Source organism: Nicotiana attenuata, unplaced genomic scaffold, assembly GCF_001879085.1.
Source record: "Nicotiana attenuata strain UT unplaced genomic scaffold, NIATTr2, whole genome shotgun sequence".
NCBI lineage: Eukaryota > Viridiplantae > Streptophyta > Magnoliopsida > Solanales > Solanaceae > Nicotiana > Nicotiana attenuata.
In genome coordinates, this window is record NW_017671563.1 from 120,499 (window position 1) to 133,401 (window position 12,903).

The 12,903-nt window shown below is 32.9% G+C and overlaps 1 long non-coding RNA gene across 1 annotated transcript; it reads left to right on the plus strand.

Moving 5' to 3' along the window:
- The first annotated feature begins 11,175 nt into the window (after window positions 1–11,175).
- On the plus strand, window positions 11,176–12,106 carry LOC109209013. Its single transcript, XR_002065295.1, has 3 exons — window positions 11,176–11,391; window positions 11,493–11,624; window positions 11,817–12,106. It is a non-coding gene; the product is annotated as an uncharacterized LOC109209013 (long non-coding RNA).
- The last annotated feature ends 797 nt before the right edge of the window (window positions 12,107–12,903 follow it).

Here is a 12,903-nt window from a genome sequence, read left to right on the forward strand (position 1 = left end):
TTATGGCCTCAAAACATTTAGCTTGAACTCTCTTATTCTCTTTTAAAATTGGAAGTCGAGGTGCACCGTGCCAAACAAAACGACAATTTCATGGCCCTCGTATTAATTTCACAATTTAGATACAACAATATAAATAATCATAGTTTGCTTTAGGCACGTTTAATTTACCATCGCGGTTGTGGACACGTTCGCGTGACATGATCGCGATCTCTAAAAACAAAACCGGAGTATGCGTTCGCGCAACTTCGGCCAAACTTTCTTAATAATAATAAAGCGTTATTAATTGTGGACACGTTCACGTGACATGATTTTCGATGTACCAAACAAATGGGTACACGTACGCGTGACCCGTTTCAAGATAATTTTTCTTAATTAAAAGCGGTAAGAGGTAAATGCACATAGGTTCTAAAATCAGTAATCAAATAATTTTATAAGCCAAGTATGATCAAAGAGACCGTGCAAGAACCACAGAACTCGGGAGTACCTAACACCTTCTCCCGGGTTAACAGAATTCCTTACCCGGATTTCTGGTTCGCGGACTGTAATACAGAGTCAATCTTTTCCTCGATTCGGGATTTAACCGGTGACTTAGGACACCAATAAACTATCCCAAGTGGCGACTCTGATTTTTAAATAAATAATCCCGTTTCGATTGTCACTTTAATTGGAGAAAACTCTCATATACCCCTTCCGGGGGTGTAGTAAAAAAGGAGGTGTGACATCCAATATTTTATAATTTATTTTATATCTCAATTGTTAGGAAGCAATACATACATTTTTTTGTATTTATTTTTCTATTAGTACTAGCAGTTGCTATGCTAAAATATATAAGAAGGGAAGATAAATTCTTCTCTAATGGCTCAGGTATGGACAATAACTTTTTAGCGCGTTGTTGATATTTATGTTCTCTCAAATTGTATGAGTGTAACGACCCGACTGGTCATTTTGAGCAGTTGCGTCCGGTTCGGCAGTTTGAGGTCACGAGCAACTTCATATTACGTGTATCAACTTGCGTGCATGGTTGGATCCTGTTTCCGGATGAATCGGAGTCGAAATGGAAGAAGGAATTTAGTTTTGGAAGCTTAAGTCGTTAGAATTTGACCGGATTGAACTTTTGAGTAAACGGATCCAGAATGAGTTTTGGATGATGTCAGTAGCTTCGTATGGTGATTTTAATCTTAGGCGTGCGTTCGAATTTGGATTTGGAGGCCCGTAAGGTGATTTGAGGAATTTCGGCGAAAGTTGGAAAAGTTAAAGTTTGGAAAATTGAGAGGTTTGACCCATAGTTGACTTTTGCGTTATCGAGGTCGGAATGCGATTCCGAAAGTTGGAACAACTCCGTTATGTCATTTGGGGCTTTCCTTCGAAATTTGGCATCGTTAGGAGTTGATTTGATATGGTTCGGACGCTTGGTTACAATTCTAGAAGTTCTTGAAGTTCATAGTGATTTTCATGCGTTTTGGCATCCGATTCGTGGTTCTAGAGGTTATTTTGGTGTTCCGATCGCGCAAGTGAGTTTGTTTTATGTATTCAGAATTGTGTAGGCGCTTGTTTTGGAGCCCCGAGGGCTCGGGTGAGTTTCAGAATAGCTCTCATGAATTTGATTTTTCTGGTTCTGGTTTCTTCGCATTTGCGATGTTCCGGTCGCAAATGCGGCCACCGCATTTGCGAAGAACCATCTCATTTGCGATGCCTGGGCGGCTCATTTCTCGCATTTGCGATGAGGCTGTCGCATTTGCGAAAGCCGATGCTTTGCATTTGCGAAGTTTGTGTCGCAAATGCGACCTTAGCAGGGTAAGTCCAGGCTTCGCATTTGCGAAGCTTTCTTCGCTTTTGCGAGTTCGCATTTGCGAACCCAGTGTCGCAAATACGACATCTGCAGCCTGCTAAAAGCTGGGTATTCCGAGTTTTAGCTTCATTTTTCATATTTTTGAACCCTAGAGTCGAGGCGAGGCAATTTTGTGAAGAGATTTTCATACCAAGTCATTGGGTAAGTATCTTTAATCAATTCCTAACTATATTTTTTGATTATATCTTAGATTTAACATCAAATTCAAGAGAAACTAAAGGAAAATTTGGGGAAAATTGTAAAATCTTTTAAAAATGTAAAATGATGATTTGTGGGACCAAATGGTATCGGAACTAGATAATTTTTGTATGGATGAACTCGTATTGTTATGAATATTCGGTTTTTATAAATTTTGTCGGGTTTCGAGGTGCGGGCCCGGGAGTTGACTTTTGTTGACTTTTTGCAAATTGTCTAAGAATCATAGCTTTGTTGATTGAAATTGTTTTCTCTTGCATTGTTTGATGTATTCAAGTCATTTTTGGATAGATTGAGCCGAGTGTTGATGAATTGGTAAAGGAAAAGCTAAATTGAGTATTTAATTGGCCGGATTGAGGTAAGTATCTTGCCTAACCTTGTGTGGAGGACTTTCCCTTAGGATTTGAGTCTTCTATGCTAATTGTTGTCTGTGCACGTGAGGTGACGAGTGGTGCTCGGACTTATTTGGAGGAAATTTGATTTTAGGGTTCTTAGGTCCTTATGTTCATTAAGTGGGAAGTTTTCCGATATGACTGGGTTTCCTAATTGCTTGTTCTGCCTATATATGCTCCAAACGACGTTGTTAGCTTTTCTCTAACTCTTACTTGCTACTTGGCCTTATTTGCCTTAATTGAAGTGATTGTCCTCCATATTGTTTTGTTATCTCTTAATTGTGAACTCCTCTATGACCCCGTGCATATATGCTATGTGTCCTAAATTATTGTGGTTGCAGATGTAGTTATCACGTGCTTTATACGTCTTGTTATTTTTGTAAAGGTTGTTGTGCTTCTTTATTTTTCCGTGATTCTCTTGTTGCCGTGTACTCATACTCTTGGTAGTAGAAATCTTTATGATTGTGTTGTTGAATTGTTGTTGTTGTTGATTTTAAACCATGTCTGCTTGTTGATATGTTACGGAGGAATAAGGGAGAATTAATGTTCTCTGGTGGGATCGAGTTGCACGCCGCAACAAGGAGTAATAAGGGTGGACTGGTGGAATTTGGTTGCATGCCGCAACAAGGAGTAATAAGGGTGAATGATCATGTTGTTACTAATGTGGTGATATATAAACTATTTACTCTTATTGTAATTATTAAGGAGGAATAAGGGAGGATTAGTGGGATCGGGTTGCACGCCGCAATATATATATACTATTTACTTTTATTATAATTGTTACGGAGGAATAAGGGAGGATTGGTGGGATCGGGATGCGCGCCGCATCAATATATGTGCTTATGCATTCCTCTTTGACTGTACAAGTTATTCGGTAGTTCTACATTTCATTTAGGATTTGGTTATAGCTAAATACTGAGAATACCCTAGTTCATTGGTTTAAGACTTTGACAGTTTATATTCCGGGTTTCACTGAGTGGAGAGAATAGGGTTATTGGCATTGAGTTCACTACAAGAAATCGGACTTTTAGTGGCGACAAGAGTCGCTGCTAAATCATGCAAAGTCGCTGCTATACACTTTTAGTAGCAACTTTCTGGTCGCTCCATGTATTACCATTACTAAATATTTTTTGTGACGACTACGGAAAGTCACCACAAATAAGATACATTTGTGGCGACTTTATTCGCCACAACAAGTGCAGTAAATACCTACCCACAAAATAGGTTCGAGGTAGGTCACAGCTGATGAACGACTTTTAGTAGCAATGATAGTCGCCGCAAAAGGAATTATACCTTAAGTGGCACCTCTTGTCACCGCAATAACATGAGGTTTAGTAGCAATGTTGATCGCCATAAATAGCAATTATTTTGTAGCAAAGTTTGGTCGCCCTGAAACCTATTTTTTCCAACAGAATTTAATTTTTAAAAAATAATTAAGCAGCAATAATATTTTTAATAATATTACACAAGTGTATGTATTAGAGCAACTCATTAATGTAAGAAGAGACACCATTAAATCTCTTATCAAACAAAAAGATCAACAAACATTTTATTAAAATTCAGAACATATAGGAATTGTCCATACACATGAAACACCCCGAAAAAAAAATAAAGAAGCAGCAAAAGTAAAATGTCTTCAAGCTTCTCCTTGGCTAGTACCATGTCATCTTGAACAATATGGCCACAGAATGCAATAACAAAACTCATAAGAGAATAATATTGGCTGCTCTCCAAGTGCGGCTCCTGTTGTACTATTCCATACGAAGGCATATTATTATCTTTTGCACACATTGGACAGATTAATTGGTTACTACCTACAAAAGAAATTCAGGGATTTTTTAAAATATCGTCAATATATTTTAAGAAATACACAATAACAATAATGAATAAATTACTTTATTTCATGTGTAGCTGCCCAAACTATTAAAACTGATCAGCACATATCAACAACTGATGGTAAATATAAAGAATTAAAGCTTTCTCTATTGATTATTCACTTAATCATACTCCCTGTAAAAGAACAAACTTCCTCACTACCATATCTTGTGCACATTGATGGAAGTATAGTTTGACAACATTAACATTTGAAATAATTCCTGAGTTGATGGTTTAAAATGAGTCATGTTTTACATGCCAAGTCTGTCCTAGTTTGCACTATGCTCTCTTTCGGTTTCTTCTTCTAATAGGTGCTCTTCCAACTATAGTTTAATAAATTCAAACGGAAACCACTAGATGGAGAAGTACAAAGTGAACTCCCCTATGTTAGAATATAACTCTATCTTGTTCTCCGTCATGGTGTATCTTATGAGTTTTTCACCAGATCTAGCATAGATATTTTCGGAACTTCTCAATAATATCTATGTGAAATTTTTAAGACTATTAAAGTCTTATAATTTACTTAAGGTAAACACGTGTACAAATATTCACTTTTCGGACAATGTTGCACAAAATATTTGCGCCTCAGTACTAATTGTTAGACATTATTCAGGATAGATAAGCAGTTAGATATACTTCAAAAAAAGAGCATGCTTTCACAATAGTATCGGTGGGTATGGGAATTGGCCAACTACTGGTTGAAAGCAATACTTTTCTAAGAAAGAAAATTGAGTATTTCAAAAACCTATATGTACACTTAAGAATAACAATTAACTTCAGAAAATATCTAATGAAAAAAATAAGAATAGGCTCTATACAGAAAAGAGAGAACTAAGAATAAAAAATATACCTTTGCATAATACAAATTATCAGAATGAAAAAAGTAGAACCATCATGTAACATTCTGATATATTGACTGTGTTTTCCAGTAATGTCTTTTTTTTTCCTTCTTTTTTTCTTATTGGGCAAGGGGACAACTGCATATAATATTGTGATCTAATAAAATAGAGTTACTATTTCAACTTCTAGGAACAATGGCTTAACTATTAGTAGATCAAAGTCATAAAAGAGAGAACTACATTGTACCACAAAAAATGAGAAAACAGGATAGTGAGTAAATATCATTAAAGAAAGAACTTTAGATGAACTCTAGAGTTATACGTGACATCTATGTATAGCAAAAAGGTAGACCAACTTCAATTAATCCTAGGCATAAGATATGAGCAAGGCAATTTGGGAGCCTCTTCTTCTTTGTTTCACTGTGATTTAAAGGACTGATGGAAAGAGTCCAAGAAACGAACTTTTCTTGCATGAATAGCAGCAATAGAACAGAAAAGATAAGAAGGTCTAGTATACTTGCAATAAAAGCTCATCAAAGAGCCCAAAACATAAGGAATATTTCTCAGGATCATATTTGACATTCTAGCTTTATGATTTTAGCACTTAAATGTAAACTCTTAGACGAATTTTGGTAGAAATTATTCTACATAAAGAAAACCTAATATAGATAAGTACAGAAAAGAATTGAATTGTTGTCTTCCTTGTTCACTTTGTACAAGGAATATGTCAAGCCAATTCGTTATCATCCTCGGATGGTATGATTTGTAGTAGCAAAGGACCAACCAATATACATAATTTAACCCATAGAATGTTTAGAGATAACAGAGGACCTGACACGGATATTTTTACAAAAAGAACTGAATTTAGACTTGAGAAGTAGTCTTATCATTTAAATGTTGCCTAAGAACAAATTCGTAAACAAAAATGTTGAAACAATAGCTAGTGCAGGGCTAAAGGAAAGAAATAACAAATTTAGACAGAAATTATTTACCAGAAGGTCAAGCCTATGACAAGCTTGACCAGCTCAGAGTCACAAGCTATATCTACATGGCCTGCTCCCCCTTTAAGCAGATGAAAGAGTTAGTCTTGTAGGACCCAAAAGTATACTAATTACAATACCAATGCCATGGAGTTTCTTTTGAATTGTAGTCTCCACCGACATATTTTTGTGCCTGCATGTGATAAACTGATTATAGCTAATAAGAGAATATTATCAGTAACTAGTGGAAGGAAGAGTTGGATATTCTGGATTCACTATGGTCAAGTTGGAAATAAAGTGATAAAGGCAGGTTTCTTACTTTCTACAACTATGTATAATACAACTCTTCCAAAAGCAGGCTTAATCCTTAGCTTAAACGTATAAGTTACTAACCTATTTTCTTTAAAATCTAGTTATACTATAATAAAGTTTTCTGCTGATCAGTTAACACTACATTAGCTAATAAAAAGAAGCTTATAACGACATGATATCTTGTGACGAAAGGATATGGTAGAGTAGAAAAATATTGTGTGGACTACCGTAGGAAACATGCGGCTAAAATGAAAACTGGAGACACAATAATCTAGTCAGTTGATATTAGCTACAAGATGAATATGACGACAATTATGAAAGTTTTAGGTGACACCAAAAAATGAAAAGAAAGAGAGAATTCCTTGTTAATTGAAATGCTTATTATTTTAATGAAACCGAAGTAGCTGCTTCCACTTGAGAAAACAAAGATATCTTTGGAAAAAGAGAAAAGCCATTCCTACTTAGCATGGAATGACATGTGTTAATCTAAAGCTAGACAATGGCCTTAATACAAAGAAAACATCAAGAGATATCCTTTCGACATTCTCCAGGAGACTTTACATCCCAAAGCATTCATGATGAACATAAATCATTGCATGCGGCAGAGATATAAACAAAGTACTGGTCCACCAAAAATAATGAATACAAGCAGGTCAAAAGTCAACTTATAAAAAAGACACCAAATATGTAGCGTTCGACCACACAAGTTGTCTACGGTTGCAGTGGTTATTTAAGGTTTGCTTAGAAGACTAAGCAAGCTATTAACAATAACATGGTTTTATCATTCTCAAACAGCAGTAGACATGGCAGGATTAAAATGGCTGAAAACATATAGGCCTGGAAGCATGATCAATTTCACTTTCAGAAGACTAGCTAAACTTGCGGAGAAATTCGAAATTCGATCAAAGAAATTTGAAGACTAGCTAAACTAGCACAGAAGTCTTCTCATCTTTGCAAAAGAAGAAAACAAAAGGGACTAATCTGCTGTTTTGACTAAGTTAACTATAACAAATTATAAAATTTTAATGATTTGTCACGTAACTCCAGAGATTTCTCTCAGTCATAGAAAAATCCAGATTTCACATAATAAAAAACAGCCCAATAGTCTATTATCGAGGATGAAAGTTAAAGAAGGAGAAGTTGAAAAGAAGATAGAGAGCAAGTGACAAGAGAGAGAGGGCCGATTTGAGGGATATTGATCTTTTATTTTCTTTTTTATTTTGAAAGTAAAAATCTAGGTATAGGAGAGACCCAGTTGCTTCAATAGAGTTTTAGCCACGACTATGCCAAAGTCGCCAAAAATATTATGGAGCCAAAATTTTATTCTTAGCGGGACTGAAAAAATCAGCCTCATCAGAAGCGACCTAAGAAAAGTCGCTAAATATTACACTTTTGTAGCGACTTTTAAAGTCGCTACTAATGATATAGATGTTGTAGCAACCAATAGGGTCGCTGCTATATGTTGTCACTAATAATCTTATTTATTGTAGTATTTTTATTATGTTGTTTTCGGAAGGAAAGTTTTCTGCTCATATTTTTTTCATTTCTTTTTGGGTGGGCGGGCGGTGGTACTGGGAGTTTACTTGTTCACCTCTACTTACGTAAATATTGTGGAAATGAGACACTAAGCTGCAACAAGAGGAGCTACAATCCCAGATTAGAAGCCCTGCTAAGAGTCCCTCAAAAGAAAAAGGGTGAAAAAGAGCTGCACTATCAAGATTTTAGTTACAATAAACAGCTGATTTGGTTTAACTGAAACCAAAGCAGCTGTTTAACTGAAACCAGCACTATCAAGATTTTAGTTAGCAGGCTGGCAGAAACGGTACTTGTCAAAAGGCGGTAAGGAAGTGCTTATTAAAAGCACTTTATCAAGTATGCCCTGTTACTTGTCCCTGTTGCAAGCTCCTGTGAGCATCATAGAAAAATTGGAGCGGCTTCAAGGGAATTTTATTTGGGATGCGGCAGATGGAACTAGAAAGTTTCATCTAGTGAATTGGCAGATAGTCACTTCCCCAAAGAAGTGGGGTGGACTTGGAGTAAAAGATCTTAGGGTATTCAACAAAGCTTTGTTGGGGAAGTGGCTGTGGAGATTCGGGGTAGAAGAGCATGCTCTATGAAGGGAGGTCATAGTAGAAAAGTACGATTCCACGCACTACAACATTATGCATCTATAGCTACGAAATCTTTGCTATAAATTTAAAAATCATAGCTAATACCTGATAATAGCCACAAAAATTAAAATTCTATGGCTATTTGCAAAACTATAAAACTTCTTGCCACGAAAATTAAGTTGATAAAGCTAATTCCTCATATTAGCTACAATTGCTAACAATCGTGGCAATAGCTACCTAAATAGCTACAAATTTATTGCTACAAATAAAATTTGGTAGCTAATCATAAGTTTTTGCCACGAATCAATAGTTACTGTAGCAATAGTTACCTTTTAGCCACAATAAATTATTTAAAATAAAATATTGTAGCTAAATAAATATTTTTTGCTTCAAGTTCTAAAAAGTTATGGCAATAGTTAAATGATATAGTCACAGATTTATTGGTATAATTGAATTATGTAGCTAATCCTTAGTTTTTTGCCACGAGTTGAAAATTACTATAGCTATAGTAACTTTTTAGCCACAATAAAATATTTGAAAGAAAATATTGTAGCTAAATGGATATTTTTGCTTTAAGCTATTAAAAGTTGTGGCAATATAGGTTAAATTAGCCACATGTTTCTTGCTTTAATAGAATTTCGTAGCTAATTATTAATTTTTGCCACGAGTTGAAACTTAATATAGCAACCGTAACCTTTTAGTCACAATAAACCATTTAAATCAAATATTGCTAAATGAATAACTTTGCTTCAAGTTCTAAAAAGTCATGGCAGTAGGATCATCACGATAAAATGATATAACCACGAATTTATTGCTACGATAAATTTTATAACTAATCATTAGTTTTTGCCACAAGGTAAATTTTCCGTCACAGTAGCAATCTTCTAGCCACACTAAAAATTTGAAACAAAATTTTATAGTCAAATAAATATTTATCTTCTTATTTTAAGAAAATAAAAATAGTTAGATAATAGTTAATACTATTTGTCATGAAAAAAATCAATAGACACAAATTTAAAGTGACGATAAATTTACGAGTTCACTATACTTTAGTCGTACAACTATGATTGTCATTGCAATAATAGTATTTTAACCACAATAAGTTATATGTACAAAATTTCATAAGTGAATAGCTTTATTTCATTGACAAAAGTAAGAGTTGCTCAAACAATATCAAGTTATGAAATTTTGATTTTAACTATAAAAGTTATATTTTTTCAAAATAACATAAAACATAGTAATTATATATAGTTTGAAGTATTAATAAACTTTAAATATGCAAAGTTAATTTTAATAAACCATTTGTATGCCTACTTGTAGCCTCTAAACTTATTAATTTACTTTATTTATCAAACTCATATTTTATTTTATTGCACCTTGTTAGTTTTGAACGTTAATGATATATATATATTTGGTGTAAAATTCAAAATATATTAACATTTGTGGAGAATTTATGTATGTCTGGTACTTAACTATTTTTTTTATATAAGTAGTTAGAGTAATTTCTTATATTTAAATATTTATTTTTAAATAAGTCCTCATATATTGAAGACTTTAAGAGTTTTTAATAAGTACTTAGAATAATTTCATATATCTAATGATTCATTTTTAAATAAGTGCTCATACATTGAAGAACTTTGTGATGGTTTTGGTGTATTTAGTTTTGATAAATGACCAAAGCTACAAATACATATGAACATATTTAACACTACAAAATTTTGTACGACGTTATAATTCATATTAATAGTTATATAATTCTGTTAAAACTATTTCAAAGAATTATGAAATTAATTGATACTTAAGTCCACGGGAAAACTAATTATATTATAATTCTTATTCAATATAGTGGAATTATAGCTAAATAATGTGTCGATGACTAATTTTATAGAATTTTAAAAACTATAATCTTGCACCAGTTACATTGTACATTGAGAATTAAATATGATAAAGATACACGAAGAAGATCATGTTTCTCTTGTGACTATTATTTGATATTTTATAATATTTACATAATTCGATATTATTAAGTTTCACTTAAAAAAATTAATATTTAATATGGTTGATATAGGAGTGTACAACAAAACTAATTAGTATATCATAATTCATAATAAACAAATTATACTTGTAATTTTCTATACAATTTAAATAAACATGTAATTAGTTTTCATTATAATTTAATAAGAAATATCAAATTTAGACAATATGTTTGTATCTATGTACATTGATCACTAATTATACTCAAGTTAGATAAATAGAAAAGTTATATATATAATAGTTTAATACTATTTTAATAACTTAATAACTATCATAATCTAATTAAGCACTAAAATTAAGAAGTTAATATAACTGAAATAGGAGTAAATAACAAAACTAACAATATCGTGCAGGACGAAAAAAATTGTAATTATTGAATATCTTTATTTCATGCAAGTTGAGTTTTCTATTTTACTTAATATAAATTATGGATTTAATCTTTTACATTTTTCCTACATAATTTTCTTACTTACTTGTACTTGTTAGTACTTATATTTCTCTCATTTATGATATTTATATTAAGAAATAAAATGAAGCAAATAATATATTAACAATAAGAAAAGGAAACATAAAGGTCAATTGGCCCAAACCAAAATCCCCAAAACGGCAAAACCTAATAAAAAACCCTTTAAACTCACTTTTTGCGTCCTTCCCAGCCGCCTCCCCATGCGTTCCCTTCCCAACCGCCTCCCCTTTTCCTCCCTTTTCACATTTCCTTCTTCAACATCACTTTCTCTCTTCACATGTACAGGGCAAACCAATGGAATCATTGGCTAGATAGCCTGGCGTCTTCTGTCTTTCCAAGTATGTTTATGTATTTATATTTTAGAATTTCTCAATTCCATACACCTACTTGATTTGAATTTTTGGATTCATATTCTAACAATTTGATATATATTATGCAGTATTGTGATAGGTATTGAGTGGAACCTTGAAGATTATAATATAGTGTTGGGAAGAGCAACAGTTCGTCGAAAAGACATTACAAATAAAAATTAGATGAAAATCCTTTCAAAAGTTTTTAGAAAAGTATAAAGGTTTGTTTTCTTATCTTGTTGCATTGAATTTTCCCCTTTTGTTATATGCTAAAAATTTTGTAAAAGAATTATCTAGATATAATTTTTCTGTCTTTGAACTTCTATTTGTATTTTTACAGATCAACGTTGCATATTTGTATTAATGGTTCGCTCATTCTTGTGTGCTAATTTTTGTTTCTTTTGAATTTATAGGGTACATTTTAATCTATTGAATACAAGAAGATCAAGGATTAGTCTTGATGCAAAGAGTGAAATTACTTCATCCGGGACGGGAGAAGATCATTTGTTGGCAACATTTTCAATCCCAGATTAAATACTTAGAACTTAGTTTTGTTTTGATGTAGAACCCTTCAGAATTTTATATATTATAGTTGAATGACCGAGTTTACTTTAGATAGATAATTGTATATTTTAGAATTAATTTTTAAAATTTTTGGATGTAAATTTGTATAATAAAGTGATATTCAATGTTTATTATTGTATTAATGATTTGATCAAAGATGCATGGATATGGAGTATTTGAAAATCTTTAAAATATTTAGTGAGGTAAAACAGAAAAATAGTAACCATAGGACAGAAATATTTATTATCTCTAATAAATTAATTTTTCATAAAAATAGAATGTAATCAAAATCTAGTCACCAAATAAAACATAATAAAAATCTAATCATGGATATTTTAACGATTTATAGGTATGAAATTATGGGTTGGTAGCTAAATAGAATTACTATAATACAAATCTTATATGTGAGCATAGCTACATATTTAAATTTTGTGGCTAAATAAATAGCATCTTTTGCCGCAGAATATCCCTTTGTGGCTAAAGTATAGAAGATAGCAACAAAATCAATTTATCGTGGCAAATGAATGATACCATTAGCTATAAATATATACTCTTCGTGGCAAAATATTTTATTAATATAGCTACATCACAAAAATTCTTGTAGCAATAAGTACTAATCCTTAGCCACGAAATATTAAAGTTTGTAGCTAACTTTTAGTTACGCTACTTCTAGCTACGGGTGCTACGGAAAAAATTACTGTGGCTAAAGTGTTTAGCCACAGAATTTCTCATGTTTAGCTACAACGTAGTTCGTAGCTATATATGTATAATCTTGTAGTGACGGGAGGGGGTTGGAGGACCAAGGCAATCACAACACGTTTCGGGTGTGGCATGTGGAGTAGCATCATGAAGAATTGGGAAGACTTCAGTGGCAACATCACTTATTACAGGGTGGGAGATGGAAGGAGAATCAACTTTTGGAATTTTAGGTGGTGT